Source organism: Camelus bactrianus, chromosome 3 (genome assembly GCF_048773025.1).
Source record: "Camelus bactrianus isolate YW-2024 breed Bactrian camel chromosome 3, ASM4877302v1, whole genome shotgun sequence".
NCBI lineage: Eukaryota > Metazoa > Chordata > Mammalia > Artiodactyla > Camelidae > Camelus > Camelus bactrianus.
Window position 1 is genome coordinate 119,288,077 of NC_133541.1, and position 16,439 is coordinate 119,304,515.

The window sequence follows — 16,439 nt, forward strand, 5'->3', positions numbered from 1 at the left end:
ATACCAACGCATTTAATCCTCACCATAATGCGGGCAGGATTATGACCCCCATTTTGCAGATCCTGGGACACAGAGGGGCAAACAGACTTGCTCACACAGTCAGTGTGGCCCTGGGCCACCAGGGCCTGGACTCTTCTTGGTCATCAACAATGTCTCCACAGCTGGAATGTCTCCTTCTGGTTCTTACAGGTGTTATTAGCGCCGGCTGGGGTGACCACTCTTCTTGGAAGACAATGTGATGTTATTTGCATAATGAGCCCTTGAATACTATGCTATTTGAGTAATACAAAAAGTGTGGATAAATCGAATCTTTAGCTTCTCCAAATTCTCAGTCTTTGTGCTGATCAGAGTCTCCACTTTTCTGGAAGTATATACTTCTTGATTTAATTATGTGGTGCTGTGCTGGGATACACACAAAAGTGACAGTGAGTGGAAGGGCTGACTTCATGTTGGCAGAAGTATAAATACATCTTGGGGTGGAGGGGAAACGAGCTGTGCATGGGCTGACACAGGTGACGGCTGGAGCTGACGTGTGTGGCTTGCAGCAGGGAGAGGTTCTTCTTCAGGGGGACCTGACCAGTTCTCCACCTGAGTACTCCTGGGTGAAGCTGAACTTTAGCAGATTTGAAGCAGAAACATATAGTCTTTTTTGAATTCTAGTTGGTTCAACATTTTAAAAAATGAGTAAATTTAGACTTTTCATCTTCTCTGTTTTCGTTTCTTTGCCTTTCTTTTGATTGAAGTGTGAATGAATAATGCTAAAGACAAAACACAACAGAGAAGGCAGATTATGGGTAAATTGGAAAATCAAACTCTGTGGAACAAAGACTTCTTCTTTTTAAATTATATAATAAATTTAATGAAATTTAATGAAACAAATAAACAAATTTAATGAAGAAGTGAATTGACTATTTAAAATATTCTGTTTAGCTTCTAAAAAATGAATACTAATAAGTTTGAAATCACTAAGTCACAGTGATTTCTTGCTTTAGGCAACAGAGTTCTATTAATTAAAACGGAAAGTCTGAACATATTTAGGGGAAGATTGCTCATGTCAGATAACTGTGCGTGGTTATCTTCAGTTCCCTTAAATGGTTCTCAGCCTTAGCAGCCCAATGAAATCACAAGGGAAATTTGAAAAATATTGATACCTGGGCCCCAGCCCCAGACATTCAGATTTAATTGGTCTAGGGGGTGGCCTGGGTTTTAGCATTTTTAATAACTCTCCAGAGATTCTAGTGTGCTTCCAAAGCTAAGAACCACAGCTATAATCATTCCTTAGTCACATCTGCTTGTTTCTTAAAAGGTAGGTCGGAGTATTTTCACGTTTTACCTTTGGAGCTGTAAAATCCTGAGCAGGCGGCTCAGGCCAACTTACTGGCAGTTCAGTGCTGCCCTTTATCCTCGAAGCCTTTGTGCTTTAGACGGCAGTCGCTGTAAAGATTTCCCTTCTCCTTTGCAGCATCATAATGCTGAGTGCCAGGACCTAAGTTTTTGAAACCTCCCAATTTTAAACCATTCTTAGCCTGCAGGGCATGGCAGGACCAGGCTGTTAATTCTGCACTTTCATGTGACTGACACGGGGAGGATCACTGGCCACCTAGGGGAGGCCTGGCTGTTATTAATTCCTTTCTGGACGTCCTTTACGTGCTTGCCCAGGGGCCTTGGCATTGGGCATGTTGTGAAGGTCATAAAACTAAAGTATTTTGCACTGACTGCTCGTACTGACATTCAGAAAAACAAATCACAGTGATGGCTGGGGCTTCCTCCTTCAAAAGCGCATGCACTGAATGACTTTCCAGTGTCTGTTCCTTGGTGGAATTTGCTCTGGGCCTACTCTGCCCTGCTGGGTGAAAAAGGGTTAATGAGCATGCTGGGGCCACAGCTGCTGGAAGCTGTTGCTGATCTTTGCTCATGGACGTGTTGGGATGTACTTATATTGATGGCTTTTTTTTTTTTTTTTGTATTTCAAACATGAAACTCATTTTTTTAAATGTTTGCAAAATTTGTGCGAAGAGAGGAAAATCTTTAAATGAGTGATTCTTAAACTTTAGTAAGCATATCAGGATGGGATTTAGTAAGCGGAGGATGGGGTCCAAAGTTTGAAAAGCACCGATTTAAATAAATTTCCCCCAAGCTATTTTTCTTAGATGCCCTGACACAGATCACAAACAAGTCTATTGATGGTGTTACGGAAACGACAGGCCAGTCAAGAAACAAGCACCACTCAGAGGGTTGGAGTACTCAGATGTATTACACCGGCGGACTCAGAGGGGCTTCTTCTCTGAAGCTCTGAGCACCTCCAAGACGTGCGCATTAGGTTTTATAGGGTAAAGTACAAGCTTGGGGTATTTGGCCAATAGGCATGGAACAGCTTTAGCAGCATTATCATCACAAAAGTGGAGGCAGGAAGGCAGCAAACCAACATTCCAAAGCCAGATATGTATCTTTGAAAACCCAGCTGGCTAGCAAAAAAACATAAACAGCAAACCAACACTAATTAACCTAGATTTACAAGTTAGTCTAGCAGAACTCAGATCAGTATTCCAATACTTAGACTTGTGAGTTATATTGTTAGACCAGCCCAGCTTTTCCTTCACAATGGTTTCATGCAGAAACAAATGAGTGTATTTTTACCATTTGTGGAAATTATAGTTTTGAAATTAGGAAGGCCTGCATATTACTGTCGGCTCTATTTTTGGAAGTAATGGCGGAAGTATTTCAACCTGATTACTGCCTGTGGAGTGAGGAATTTCTTAGTATTTGACTGATCACCTGCTGATACTTTATTTCCTTAGAGCTCCTTAAGTCATTATAAGAATCACCCAACAGTTTGAAATCAAAATGTCTTACTGTAAAATGTCAGCTATCTGTCGTAAAAAGATTGCATGCCGTTTTGAATATAATTGCCAGTCCCCCTTACATGCAGACATTGCAGAACAACAGAATCTTTGCAAAATGAGGAGGTGCACCCAAGGTTTAAGCCTTGCAGATCTGAGGAAATGCCTCCTCTTTTTAGGCCTTTTAATAGTCCGGGTAATTGTAACTCCACTCACTGCCCTTTTCTTCCTTCCTACCTCCTGGTCATCCTTGTGACATTTTAGTGATGCTGTTTGTGTGTGGCTGCTGATGATTCTGCCCAGTGAAGCTTATTTATTTATTTTTTCCTAAGCTGGGGTTTTATCCTCTGTTTGCTTATCTTGGTGTTCTGGTTCCTTTCTGAGCTGCGACCAGACATTCCTTTCAAGGCCATTGTGTGGTGCACAGCAGGCTGCTGGAGCTGGGGGGCTCCTGCTGTGGAAGCCCTGTTTAGGTAAATGTCACTGCTCTTAGACAAAAAAGAACTTGGCTAAGTCACAACTTCAGAAGCAGCTGAGATGGCCTCATCTTAAATGTTTTATCTGGCAATTTGAAAGCATATGTTTACTGTATGCTTTTGGAACACTGGCTGGTATGGCCCAGGGTTTTTTAACTCATTGCTTATCAGTATACTTGGGGTGGAGGTGAAAACTAGCTGGGGGGGGATGAGTAATCCAGAGTTGGTGCCCTCCCACCCCTCTTCCCCCTACAGGCAGGCGGGGAGTGGAGGCAGGCAGCGGGGAGAGAGCTCATCCCAGCACGGTCGCTGCACCAACACTTGTTCTTACTTGTCTTTTTGATTATAGCCATTGCAGTGTGTGGCCTGGAACAGGTCTTCTCATTATGATTCTGATTTTCATTTTCCTAATGACTGATGCTGCTGAATATGTTTCCTGTGCTTATTAGCTTAAATACACTGTTGAGTGTAAGGACAAGTTCTTACTGTTACAGAGATAACACAGCTATTAGAAATTTCAGTTCTTGCTTTTATAAAGTTTGCAACCATGGCGAGAGAGGAGTTTTTAAGTCAAGCGTACTTAACGAATGATACATGATTCTCATTAACAGTGAGAAAATGTAATTCGAGATAAAGTAAAGTCATCTTTGCTTTAGAGTTTAGAATTTCATCGTTTCCTAATAGGTTTATGTGTAGAGAGATCATTTTGTTTGATTTCATCTGTACTTGCTTTGGTTTGAAAAACTGGTGGTTAGTAACATGGAAAATACCCTTTTTGCCACCACAGTGAGTTACAATTTGTTCTCAGCAACTCTCAGAAGATTGGAGTCAGATGCAGCCAATTTTCTCCCAGTTGTGTTTTGTTTTGTTTTGTTTGTTTTTTCATCTTGCCTGAATGATGTAAGTTTTCAATCCGCTACATAATAGTGGTTTTTCTGTAGGATAGGTGAGTTTATGTAATTTGGTTTATAGGAAATTATATATACTCATTTTAATGCCTGTTTGCCCTGTCCACTGGACGCTCCCTGCAGGAAGCACTTGGCTAAGGCACTGATGACCTTTGACCGCTGTTGTGTTAATGCTTTCCTGCACATAGCTTCGTCTGGTGTGAGGGGCATGTTTGTGTGTACATTTTATGGATTTTGAAACAGAAACATGAGACACTCTGCCTGATTTAAAGCTTGCCAACCCTAAGGTTGATGTTTAATCATGCAATTATATTTCTACCCACTTTTGGTTTACATTGGAACCAGAAGGGCAATGAGCCAACTGTATGGTGGTGGAATTAGTTAAGGACAGTGGTATTTGACCTTAACCCTACGAATTACTATGTGATCTAGACTGAGTTACATAACCACATTCTGTCTCAGTTTTTTTACCTGTATAATGGGCATTTAAAAATATGACCCATCTGATGGGGTTGTTGTGGGGATATCTGAGATATTATTTGTTCAAACATTCCTTCCTTGGTACACAGTAGATGCTCTATCATTGTCAGGTTGGTAGTAGTACTGGCAGCATGAATAGAAGCTATCACCTTGTTGACTCCATGTGATAGGGAAGTAAGACGTGTAAAGGCTTAAACAGCAATGGGAGAACTGGAAATTCAGGAGCTCTAGGCAATCTCATTAGCATGGCAGTTCAGGAGGGTGTGTCTCAAAGTGCTGGTGACCCCCAGAGTGGCCATCAGTCATTGCCTTAAAGCAGTTTGAGGCAGTAACTGAGAAAGGATTGTCTGTATTTCTGAGATGATAGATAGATGGCTGCCTTAAGGACTTTTGAGGTAAAATTTATAAATTCACAGATATCAAGTGTACAATTTGGTGAGTCTTGACAGATGTACAAACTCATGCCACCACCACCTCAGTCTGGAACTAGAACATTTCTGTCACCATATCAAATTTCTTTAGGTCCATTCCAGTCAGTCTCCATCCCTGTAAGCAACCATTTTTCTGATTTCTTTGCACATAGATTGATTTTACCTGTGCTTAAATTTCATAGTAAGGGAATCATACAATATGGGCAATTGTGTCTGGCTTCTTTCACCCAGTATAATATCTGAAATTCCTCCACAGTGTTGAATTTACCAATTTGTTCATTTTCGGTGATGTGCATCTCTGTTGTTTCCAGTTTAGGGTGTTATAATTAACCCTACTGTGACTGTCCATGTAAAATTATTCATGTGGACATTTGCTTTCTTTCCTCTTGAATAAATATCTAGACCTGGAATCTCTGGGTCATTGAGTAGGTGTTTAGTTTTATAAGAAATTGCCAAACCTTCTACTCAGGTGGCTGTGCCGGTTTTACACTCTGACCAGTGAGGAGGGGGAGGGTTGCAGTTGTGACATATTTGTCCACATTTGGTGTCTGTCTTTTTCAGTTTGGCCATTATAGTTCCTACTGTCAGATAACATTACACACTTTCCTGTCTGCTCATTAGCTATTTGTATTTCTTCCTCTGTGAAGTGCTTTTCAAGTCTTTTGTTCATTTTATTTATACCTTTTCATCTTATCATGTAGTAGTAGGCATTCCTTATATAATCTGGCTATAAGTCTCTTCATGTATGTCACCAGAATATTTCCTCTTACTTTGTGGCTTTCATATTCATTATCTTAACAGAGCATTTGTTTTAATCAAATTTTTTGATTTTGAGGTAATTATAGATTCACATGGAGTTCTTACACATCATACAGAGGGGAGCTGGGGGCCCTATACAGTTGACTCAGCGGTAATATGTTGCAGAGTTATTGTTCTCTGTTACAGCCAGAGTCCTGACACTGATGCCACCAAGACAGAACATTTATATCATGACAAAGGTCCCTCATGTTGCCCTTTCATTGCCAAATCCCTGACCCTAGGAACCACTAATTTGTTTTCCCTTTGTATAGTTTTGTCATTTCAAGAATGTTGTATAAATGGATCATATGTGACCGCTGGGGATTAGATTATTTTCATTTGGCAGAATTCTCTGGGATTCATCCAGGTTGTGGTGCGTATGCATAGTGTGTTCCTTTTTATTACCGAGTAGTATGCCAGGACAGATGATGGTTTGCAAAACTGTTCACTTTTTGAAGAACGTCTGGATGGTATCCAGTTTTGGGCTGTTATCACTAGAGCTGCTGTTAACATCTCGTCCAGGTTTTTGTGTGACTCTGTCTTCATTACTTTGCAATGAATGCTCAAGAGTGCAGTTACTGGGTTACGCGGTAGTTATACGTTTAATTTTTAGCAGAAACCGCCAAACTGTTTTCTGGAGTGGCTGTATTACTTTCTGTTTCTACAGCAATGGTTGAGTGAGTCAGTTTTTTTTTTTTTTTTCTTACATCATCAGCATTTAGTGTTGTCACAATTTTTGAATTTAGCTGTTCTGATAGATGTGTACTGATAACTCACTGTGGTTTTAGTTTGCATTTTTCTGATGGTTAATGATGTTGAATTTCTTCACTTGCATACTTGCCATCTGTAGACCCTCTTCGGTGAAATGTCTGTTCATATCTTTTGCCCAGTTTCTATTTGGATTGTTTGTTTTGTACTGTTGACTTTTTAGGGTTCTTTATATGTGTTAGGTGCTAGTCCTTTCTCATGTACATGGTTTGGACATATTTTCTCCTAAGGTATGCACATGTTTTCATCCTCTGCACAGGGACTTTTGCAGAACAAAAGTTTTCAATTTTCATAAGGTTCAATTTGTCATTTTTTTTTCTTTTCTGTGTTGTGCTTTTGGTGTCAGGTGTAAGACCCTCTGCCTAACTCTAGATTTTAAAAATTTTGTCCTACCTTTTAAATAAGAGATTTATAGTTTTACACCTAAATTCATGATCCATTTTGAGTTAATTTTTACTGTAAAATGTGAAGGTTGAGTAGAGGTTCATCTTTTTGTCTCTGGATGTTTAGTTTCTCCATCACCACTTGTTTAAAGGTTCCAGTTTCAGTTGCTCCATGGAATTTATTTTTCACCTTTGTCAAAAACTGGTTGGCTGTGCTTTGTGCTCGGCTTTTCCTAGGTCCTCCTGCCATTCCTGGGACACACCAGGCTCACTTGCACGTCAAGCCATTGTTCTCGCTTTTCCTGCTGCCTGGAATGCTCTCTATTGCCAAGTGCGTGACTCCCTTCCTTAGCTCCTTCTGATCCTCACCCAGTGCCACCTTCACCATGAAACCTCCCTTTTCTTCCTCGTAAAACTGCAGCCTCTTCCTCCAATTCTATTTCCTCTCATATTTTTTCTATAGCATTTATTATTATCTGAGTAATATGTGTTTTTCTTATTATTCCATATATGTGATCCTGAAAAATTCCTATGTTCTGTAAAATTGTACACTAATATAACAGAACCCAAGAGATCACCCAAAACCTATTGAACTTTGCAGCCAGGACACTAAGGCAAAATAATGTTCCTAGTAACTTTCTTCATTGATTGGCTGTTTTGATAAAAAGGAAGAAGCTGCCCGAGTTTATTTATCTGCACTTGCAGCTTCTCTGAATAGTGTGAAGTAGTGAGAGGTGAGGTGGTCTGCAGCAGCCATTGTGCACACTAAACTAAGGAAAACACTTCTTTAATTTTAGGGTAGTCTTGTTTATTGTTACTGTTGTTGCTAATTGTTTCCGTATAGTTTGAAGCTTTACTCTTTAGTAAGTGAAAAAGATGATCTCTGATCACATTCCTCATTGCAACTCACCCTTCTGAAACTACCACTCATTCAATTGTGGTGCAATATCAAGAATAGTCACAATTACCTGAAAAGACTGCTAAAACACTCCCTTTTCCAACTACTCATCTGTGGGAGGCTGGATTTTTTCATATCCCTCAATTTGAAGCAACATAATTGCAAGAGACTAAATGCAAAAGCATATCTGAAAATCTAGTTTTGTTTTATTAAGCCAGACATTGGAGAAATTTGGAAAAAATATGAAACTCTTGCCACTCTTTTCAGTAATATTTTTGGTTGGGGATAATAAAGTTACTTTTCAAAAATATTTTTTATGATAACATATAATAACTTTAATGTTATTATTTTAAATTAATTAATAAATATATTAAAAGTTCCCAGTTTTGCTTTCTAATATGATGAATATAGGAATCTGTAACTCACATAAACAAGAATTTTGGGGTTATCATGAATTTTTTTGTAAGTTGTAAAGGGGTTCTGAGACCAGAAGTTCTGAGAACCACTGCTCTAAAAAAAGTTGGTTTTGTTATTTTGTTGATTGGGAAACGCAAGTGTAGGAGGTTGAGTTACCCAAGGTCACAGAGCTGGTCTGGGTGGAGCTGGGCTGAAGCCAGCAGTCTGGCTCCAGGGCCCTTGCTCTGAGCTGCTGGGATGCACGGGCACTTCTCTGAGAAACCCTGATGGTTCATCATAGCTTTGCTGATATCAGTGGGCCTTATCTATCTGAATTTAGATATCCTTCAGAAGTTCTTTTCCCATGTAATTTTCTTGGTTTAAATTGAAACCTTCACTGTTTAGGGATATTTTGAGTCCCAGTATTTAAGACAGTGCACGTGTGACAGAGACTCACCAGTCACCATTGATCAGGGAAAGATAAATCTCATCTGAGTTTCTTTTCTTGGACTTTATGGCCTTTTATTTAACGAGTTGGGTTTTTAGGATTATATGAAAGAAATTCTGTACCATATTCAAGAAAAAGTTTAGTTATTTCTGATAACCCTTCTCTTATTTCGGTCACTCATGCTTTTTCCCTACAAACCATAGAAATGACAATTTAGTGCAATTCTACTTTGAAGTAAAATATTGAGAGCTGGGAGATTATTTCAGTTTGGAGAAATAGGGGAATTGTTTTTATCCCACTGCCTCTTATTATTAATTTATATGCTGAAATAGATTAGCAGAGCACAGGATCAAACCAGTACATAAGTACAACCATTTATTGTTTCTCCCGTCAGCTTCACTGTCGATTAATCTCTCCGAAAGCTTGAATAGTTTCTTAGGGGAAGATATTGGAAGGGAGGTTTTACCCCATGAGTCCCCTTAAATATGCTGTTAATTCACATTGATTTTAGGGAAAACAGAGATAATCAGTTTGACTTCCCCCTGACTGAATGCATCGGCAAGCTGTTCACAGTACTGTTTAATGGAAATCTCCGGGACTTCTCCTGATTTCGTGTTTTCACATGCACAGACCAGAGTACCAGGAGAACATGCAGACAACTGCTCTACTCGGAGGAAATCCCACACTGGGCAGACGAACTTTTGAATCCAGAATGATGAGCTTACACTGAGATCTAGGCATGCGCAGTGTCTGCTTTCCTCCGCCTCCTCCCTCTGACTACAGCGCCCCCCAGAGGAGAGTGGGAAAAGGAGCGAAGAAGAGAGTCTCTTCCTTCTGCTCACCGAGTTCTCAGGTGTCTTGGCCCCCAGCCCCCCAGACTCTGTCCCCAGCCAAGCGTAGCCGTCGCTGCCACCCCCCAGGCCATTGTTCATGTCAGAGGCCTCGGGTCCTGCTCCCCTTTCACAGCTGGGCCTGGGCACACACAGAGTCAAATCGGCTCATGAAAGTTCCCTCTGAGCTGGGATGAGGAGTGCATTTATTTAAAAAAATTCTCATCCATACAAGGAGAGGGGCAGTTTTTTAACAAGACTTCCAAAGCCTTTGGCAGCCACCGTGCAGCTGCAGCAGTGTGCGGAGAGATGTTTTAAGGCCAGAGCCCCAGCCCCGTGAGCCTGGGCCTGTCTGCATGCCCAGGGCTCCCTGGGCGCAGGAGCCCCTGCAGCATCTGCCCCGGCTGCCATGCTAACCCCTCCACCAGGGCCCCCTGAGCCCCTTCAGCAGCCACCTCAGACCTTCGTGCTCTCACCTCATGCAGTGTCTGTGGCCAGCCTCTTGCTCCCTGGGCCATGACTCCCCAGGGCGGTGACCGGCTGCATCCCCAGAGCCACCAGGAGACATCAATGAACCCTAACCCTAACCCTAACCCTGACCCTAACCTTAAGGGTGATGAGGTATGGAGTGTCTCCAAGGCTGCTCCGTGTGCATGAGCATGTGTGTGCACACACGTGCACCCACTGATTGGTGCCACTGATTCATATCCAGGAGTTGTTCTGTCTTATAACTCAAGCATTGCTTTATTATATCCTAGAAAACTGCTTTTAGATCATTGATTGAACTATAGACCTTTCTCTTGCCCACATTAGGAGGTGACATCTTCCAAGAGACAGGTCTTGTATGTATGTATAAGTAAGAATTAAATATGTATGTCATCCCCTCACATATTTAATTTGTGGCTTCCCAATCGAATGTGCACAGTAAAGGCTAACTTCCCATAACAGGAGAACTTTTAGGAAGTAAGAAGAAGGAATTAGCCACCAGGGAGAAGACAGGGCAACAAGCAGGAGTTTGGTATAAAATCATTCTAAAGCTGCTATAGCTCAATAAATAAGTGGAATTGACATTGTTGTATCATGCCAGAGCATCTGCTGTTGAAGACCGATTTCAATATACTTTGATATAAGTGGAAAATTGTGTTGGAACAGCATGGGAAATGAAGCACACTGCATCTATCTGTACTCCTGCAGTGTGTCTCAGAGCTGCTCAGTTTTGAGGAAAAGTATCTTGTCAGGAGACAATAGAATTATTTTCCTTGTTGGAATTTTTGTAGCTTCCAGAAGCACAACTGCAGGTGATTCTGTAAAAGTCTAGAGTTGAATTAAATAACAGGGAATTTTAGCCTATTGAAATCTAGGAGAATTGAAATATTTTTGTCTACCACCACCACCACCACCAGGCAAGCACATGTACACCCAGAGAGACTTCACATCAGAGGAAATGACAAAGCTGGTTCTGTTACTGAGGCCAAACTTGTTCTGCTCACTGCACAACAGTGATAAATAAATAAATCAGGAGATGAGGTTTTGGGGCAAGGAATAGTAACTTTATTCAGAAAGCTGGCAGACCAAGAAGATGGGGGACTAACATCCTGGAGAACTATCTTGCCCAAGTCAGAATTCAGGCTCCTTTTAAACTAAAAAGGGGAGGGGGTGCAGTTGGTTGTGCAAACTTCTTGCTGCAGGCATTCTTTGTTCTTGCAGCCATCCATGTGGGTCAGGCTATGGTGTCCCTGTAAACCTCCAACAAAACAAAGGTTATTATCTATTTTACAACTTGCCATCTCTGCATAAGTGCAGAAGTGCTAACATCCTTAAAAGTCAGAGCCCCAAGAATAGGCTTTCCTGTAGATTTCAGGCCAAAGGCAGCATTGTTTTACAAAAGGTGCAGAGCCAGCAAGATTAAGCCTGGAAAACAGGACACAGTGCTTAAAACTAAAGGAACAGATCCAATACGGCGTCAGACTTGTTCTTCTTATTACAGTTCTAGTTTGGGGAAATTTTGCAATAGAAAATCCCCTTAGTTGTTTTTCTTGCTTTGTCTGAGATCTTGTTTGTTGGTTTGTGGTCTCACAGTGTCTAAACCGTATGTTCAGATGAATACTATTAAAATCATATGGTGCAGAAAACATATCTGTTCTGCTTCAAAAAAATGACTGAAACATTTAGCTTTGTTTATTCCCATAGAATTTGGATTGGATCTATTCTCGACTTTCCTCTTCCTTCAAACCAGTTTTTTACTGGAGGGTTTAAAGCCCAAATTAAGGAATTTTGGAGAAAACTCATGTCATTCATAAGAGCTTTACATCTGAATTTAACACTGACCCATATTTATACTTTTAATCAAGGAACACACTAAATTTTGTTAGTCGATCATTTATGATGTCTTTAACTTTGTCTATGTAATCTTTTGGAAGTTGAGAGGCTTAGACAATTTATCTAACAAAACAGGTATCATTTCTTGACTCTGTGAATGGAACAATCCCAGTATAGCTTCCTGCTAGTATATTTTATTAAAAATAATAAAGAATTCTTGCTCTCTAATAAAGTAACAGACAGAAGCACATACTGAGTGTTTAAAATAAATCAGAATATGTGTTGACTTATCTAAACAAGTCAAGATAGTATAGAAAAAAAATGTATGAATTTGAAGGAAAACATATTTTATGCAATTAATATTCTATTTTTAAGAAGCAAATGATAAAAAACAAATTTTTAATCATTTATCTACAAAGGAGTTATACAAAGCCAACTTATTTTCATAAGTGTTATATATACAAAAGGGCTATCTAAATGTACATTATTAAAGATTAAATTATACCAAATAGAACTCCAAGGTTGATTGATTTTCATGATATTTCTAATTTTTGAAAATATAAATTACATATAACATATCCAAGCAGCTCTTCAGTTATCCACAGTACTGTAGTCTACAGTTATACTTACTGTACTTAAAAAATGTAATAGGCAAGGATCAGGCCCTTGCATTTAAACTGCCACTGGACTTCTGGATATTCCCTTAGGTTAAAGACTAAAAGTAAAGTAACTACACTACTTTAAAGCAGTTGCTCAAAGATTTTAAGATATTCACTAGCTATGTCCAGTTTACAGGAAAGAATTAAGTTTTCTGAATCTTAAAAAAAAATCTACTGCTGAAAATGAAATTCTGTCATGTCTGTTGACCATAACTATAAAGGCTCTAAATTAATGCTCCCTTTACTCTTTTCCTCCCAGCATAAGTCATGATCATCACTTTCACACCAGACATGATCTCCTGCCCGGTGTATTACTGGTCCTTCTCCATCCCACCCTAGGGGGACCACCTGCATGACACCATGGAGGGACACATCAAAAAAATACTCTGCTAGTTCAGCATCATGGACTTCAAAAGCAGAAGCAAGGAAAATCCATGCATTAGGGTTAATAACCATACCTCATGCTGGTAAGTCCTGTTTACAGGTGTTTAAAAATGCTTTTCATATTCTATAGGACTTTTATTGTAATATAATTGTGTTAGTATCACAGCTGCCAGAGGTTTTTTTTTTTTCCTAGTTTTCTTTTCAATTAAACTTAAAAAAGGAAAAGATAAAAGTTAATACAGACTAGGGATAGAACCTTCAAACCAAACCATAAAGCAACATTTTAAAATGAGAGTTTCAAGGGATTAAAGGGAGATGGATCCAGGAGAAAACTTTTTTTTTTTTCTGTTTTACATTTGAGTGCTTTATTTTGTGTTAAAAATGTTTCTTTTTTCTTCTTTTTCTCTTTTTAAACGTTTTTATTGAGTAATAGTCATTTTACAGTGTTGTGTCAAATTCCAGTGTAGAACATAATTTTTCAGTTATACATGAACATACATATATTCATTGTCACTTTTTTTCACTGTGCAAGAGAAAACTCTCATATGTTAGAAATGAAGAAACTCTTAAGAGTTCCAAAAAGTAAGATAATTCAATTGTTATGAGTAATGTGTTATTTAAGCACACCCTGATGATCCTGAATGATGACAAACTAGCACAGTCACTTAACAAAGCAACACAAAGACAAACAATGTAACCTGGTAACCACTAGTTTGTTCCCTATAAGTCTGTTTCTTTTTTGTTATATTCACTAGTTTATAATTTGTTGTATTTTTTAGAGTCCATGTATAATTGATATCATGCAGTATTTGTCTTTCTCTGTCTGACTTATTTCACCAAACATAATACCCTGCAAGTCCATCCATGTTGTTGTAAATGGCAAATTTTCATTTTTTATGTCTGATTAGTATTCCATTGTATGTATGTGTGTGTGTGTGTATATATGTATGTGTGTGTGTGTGTGTGTGTGTGTGTGTGTGTGTGTGTGTGTGTGTGTACACCAAGAGACATATGGTAGTTCCATTTTTAGCTTTTTGAGGAACATCCATACTGTTTTCTACAGTGGCTACACCAATTTACATTCTCACCAACAGTATATGAGGGATTCCTTTTCTCCATATCCCTGCCAACATTTGTTCTTTGTGTTCTTTTAGATGACCATTCTGACAGGTGTGAGGTGATGCTTCATTTTGGGTTTGATTTGCATTTCTCTGATTATTAGTGATGTTGAGCATCTTTTCATGTGCTTGTTGGCCATCTGTATGTCTTATTTGGCAAAATGTCTATTCAAGTCTCCTGCCTATTTTTCAATTGAATTGTTATACAAATATAGTTTATAATGATATATGTAACAAACATCGAGTCTCCTAAATATATGAAGCAAACATTGAAAAACTTGAAGGGAGAAGTAGACAGTTCTACAATAATAGTAGGAGACATCAATAACACACTTTCAATAATAGGTAGAACAACAAGACAGAAGGTCAATAAAGAGATAGGGGGCTTGATCAACATTATAGATCAGTTGAACCTAAGAGATATATATAGAAAACTCCACTTCACAACAGCAAAACACATTTTTCTCTAGTACATATGGAATATTCTCCAGGTTACACTATGTCAGGCCACAAAAATGTCTCAGTAAATTTAAAAAGATTGAAATATAAATAATCTTTTAAATCAAAATGGAATGAAACTAGATATCAATAGCAGAAGAAAAACTGGGAAGATCCACTAATGTGAGGAATTAACACCCTTAAACAACCCATGGGTCAGAGAAGGTATCATAAGAAAATTTAGGAAAACTGAGTCAAATGAAAATGAAAACCTAGCATACAAAACTTAGGGATTCTGTAAAAGTAGTACTAAGAAGGAAATTTATACCTGCAAATGCTTATATTAAAAAAAGAAAGATTCCCAAATCAACAATTTACACCTTAAAGAACTAAAAAAGAACAAACTAAATTCAAAACTAGTGTCAGGAAATTAATAATAAAGATTCAAGCAGAGATATTCAAAATGAGAACAGAAAAGCTACAGAGAAAAATCAATAAAACCGAGTTGCTTTATTGAAAACATAAACAAAATTGACAAACTTTTCGCTAGGTTGACTATGGAAAAAAGAGACAGACTCAAATAACTAAAATCATAAATGAAAGAAGGGATATTACAATAAAACTTACAGAAATAAAAAGTGTTATAAGAGCATTATGAAAAATTGTACACCAATAAATTGGATATCTGAGATGAAATGGACAAATTCCTAGAATCACAAAACCTACCAAGACTGAACCATGAAGAAATAGAAAATCTAAACATCCAAAACTAGTTAGGAGATTGAATCAGTCATCAAAAGTCTTTCAACAAATAAAAGCTCAGGACCAGAAGACTTCATTTGTGAAGTCTACCAAACATTTACAGAAGAATTAACACTAATTCTCCCCCAAAATCTTCCAAGAAATTGAAGAGGAGGGAACATTTCCAGACTCATTTTTTGGTGTCAGCATTACACTGATACCAAATCCTGACAAGGACACTATAAAAATTGCAGATCAGTATCCCTGATGAAAATTCTCAAGAAAATGTCAGCAGACAGAATTTAACAGCACATTTTTAAGTATTATACACTGTGACCAAGTGGAATATATTCCTAGAATGCAAGAATGGTTCAACATACAAATATTAATCAATTTAATATGCCACAGTAGCAGAATAAAGGTGAAGGGAACCCATGATCGTCTCAATTTATGCAGAAAGAGCATTTGACATAATTTAACACCTTTTAATGATGTAAACCCTTAACCAACAAGAATAAAAGATAACTACCTCAACATAATAAATGCTACATATGAAAAGCCCACAGCTAACATACTGAATGGTGAGGCTGAGAGCTTTCTCTCTAAGAAAGCTTAATAGAGACTAAATTCTTCCCAAGGAAATTCACAAAATACCATTAAATAGAATAATATTCAAGATTCTCTATGTCTTTTTTAAAGACCAAAAAAAGCCACCCCCAAAGCAAAAAACTTACACCAGGAACATAATGATAAGAGTACCTGGTTGAGGACAGCAATGAAGAGGAGACTACAGTAGACAGGTGACTAGATTGTGTAGTAGGAAATATTTAGACCCATTACATAAAATTTATATTGGTCAATAGACACATTAGTCAATGGAATAGAATAGAAAACCCAGAAATAGCCCCTACCCAAGGACAGGCAACTGATTTTTGACAAATATACAAAAAGAAATTTTTGAAAAGTCTTTCCAACCAATGGTACTGGGACAATTGGATATGCATAGAAAAAAATGAACCTTGACCTAAGTCTTACACCTGATGCAAAAATTAACTCAAAATGAATCACACACCTTCATGTAAAACATAAACTATAAAACTTTTAGATGATAGCATAGGAGAAAC

General features: G+C 38.4%; 1 long non-coding RNA gene across 5 annotated transcripts in view; it reads left to right on the forward strand.

Moving 5' to 3' along the window:
* LOC141577127 (uncharacterized) overlaps positions 1-16,439 on the forward strand; it is a 257,231-nt gene that overhangs the window by 185,127 nt on the left and 55,665 nt on the right. For all 5 annotated transcript variants that reach the window (XR_012505747.1, XR_012505745.1, XR_012505748.1 and 2 more), the window contains exon 3: positions 12,894-13,101. This is a non-coding gene — a long non-coding RNA (uncharacterized LOC141577127). The remainder of the gene's footprint in view (positions 1-12,893; positions 13,102-16,439) is intronic.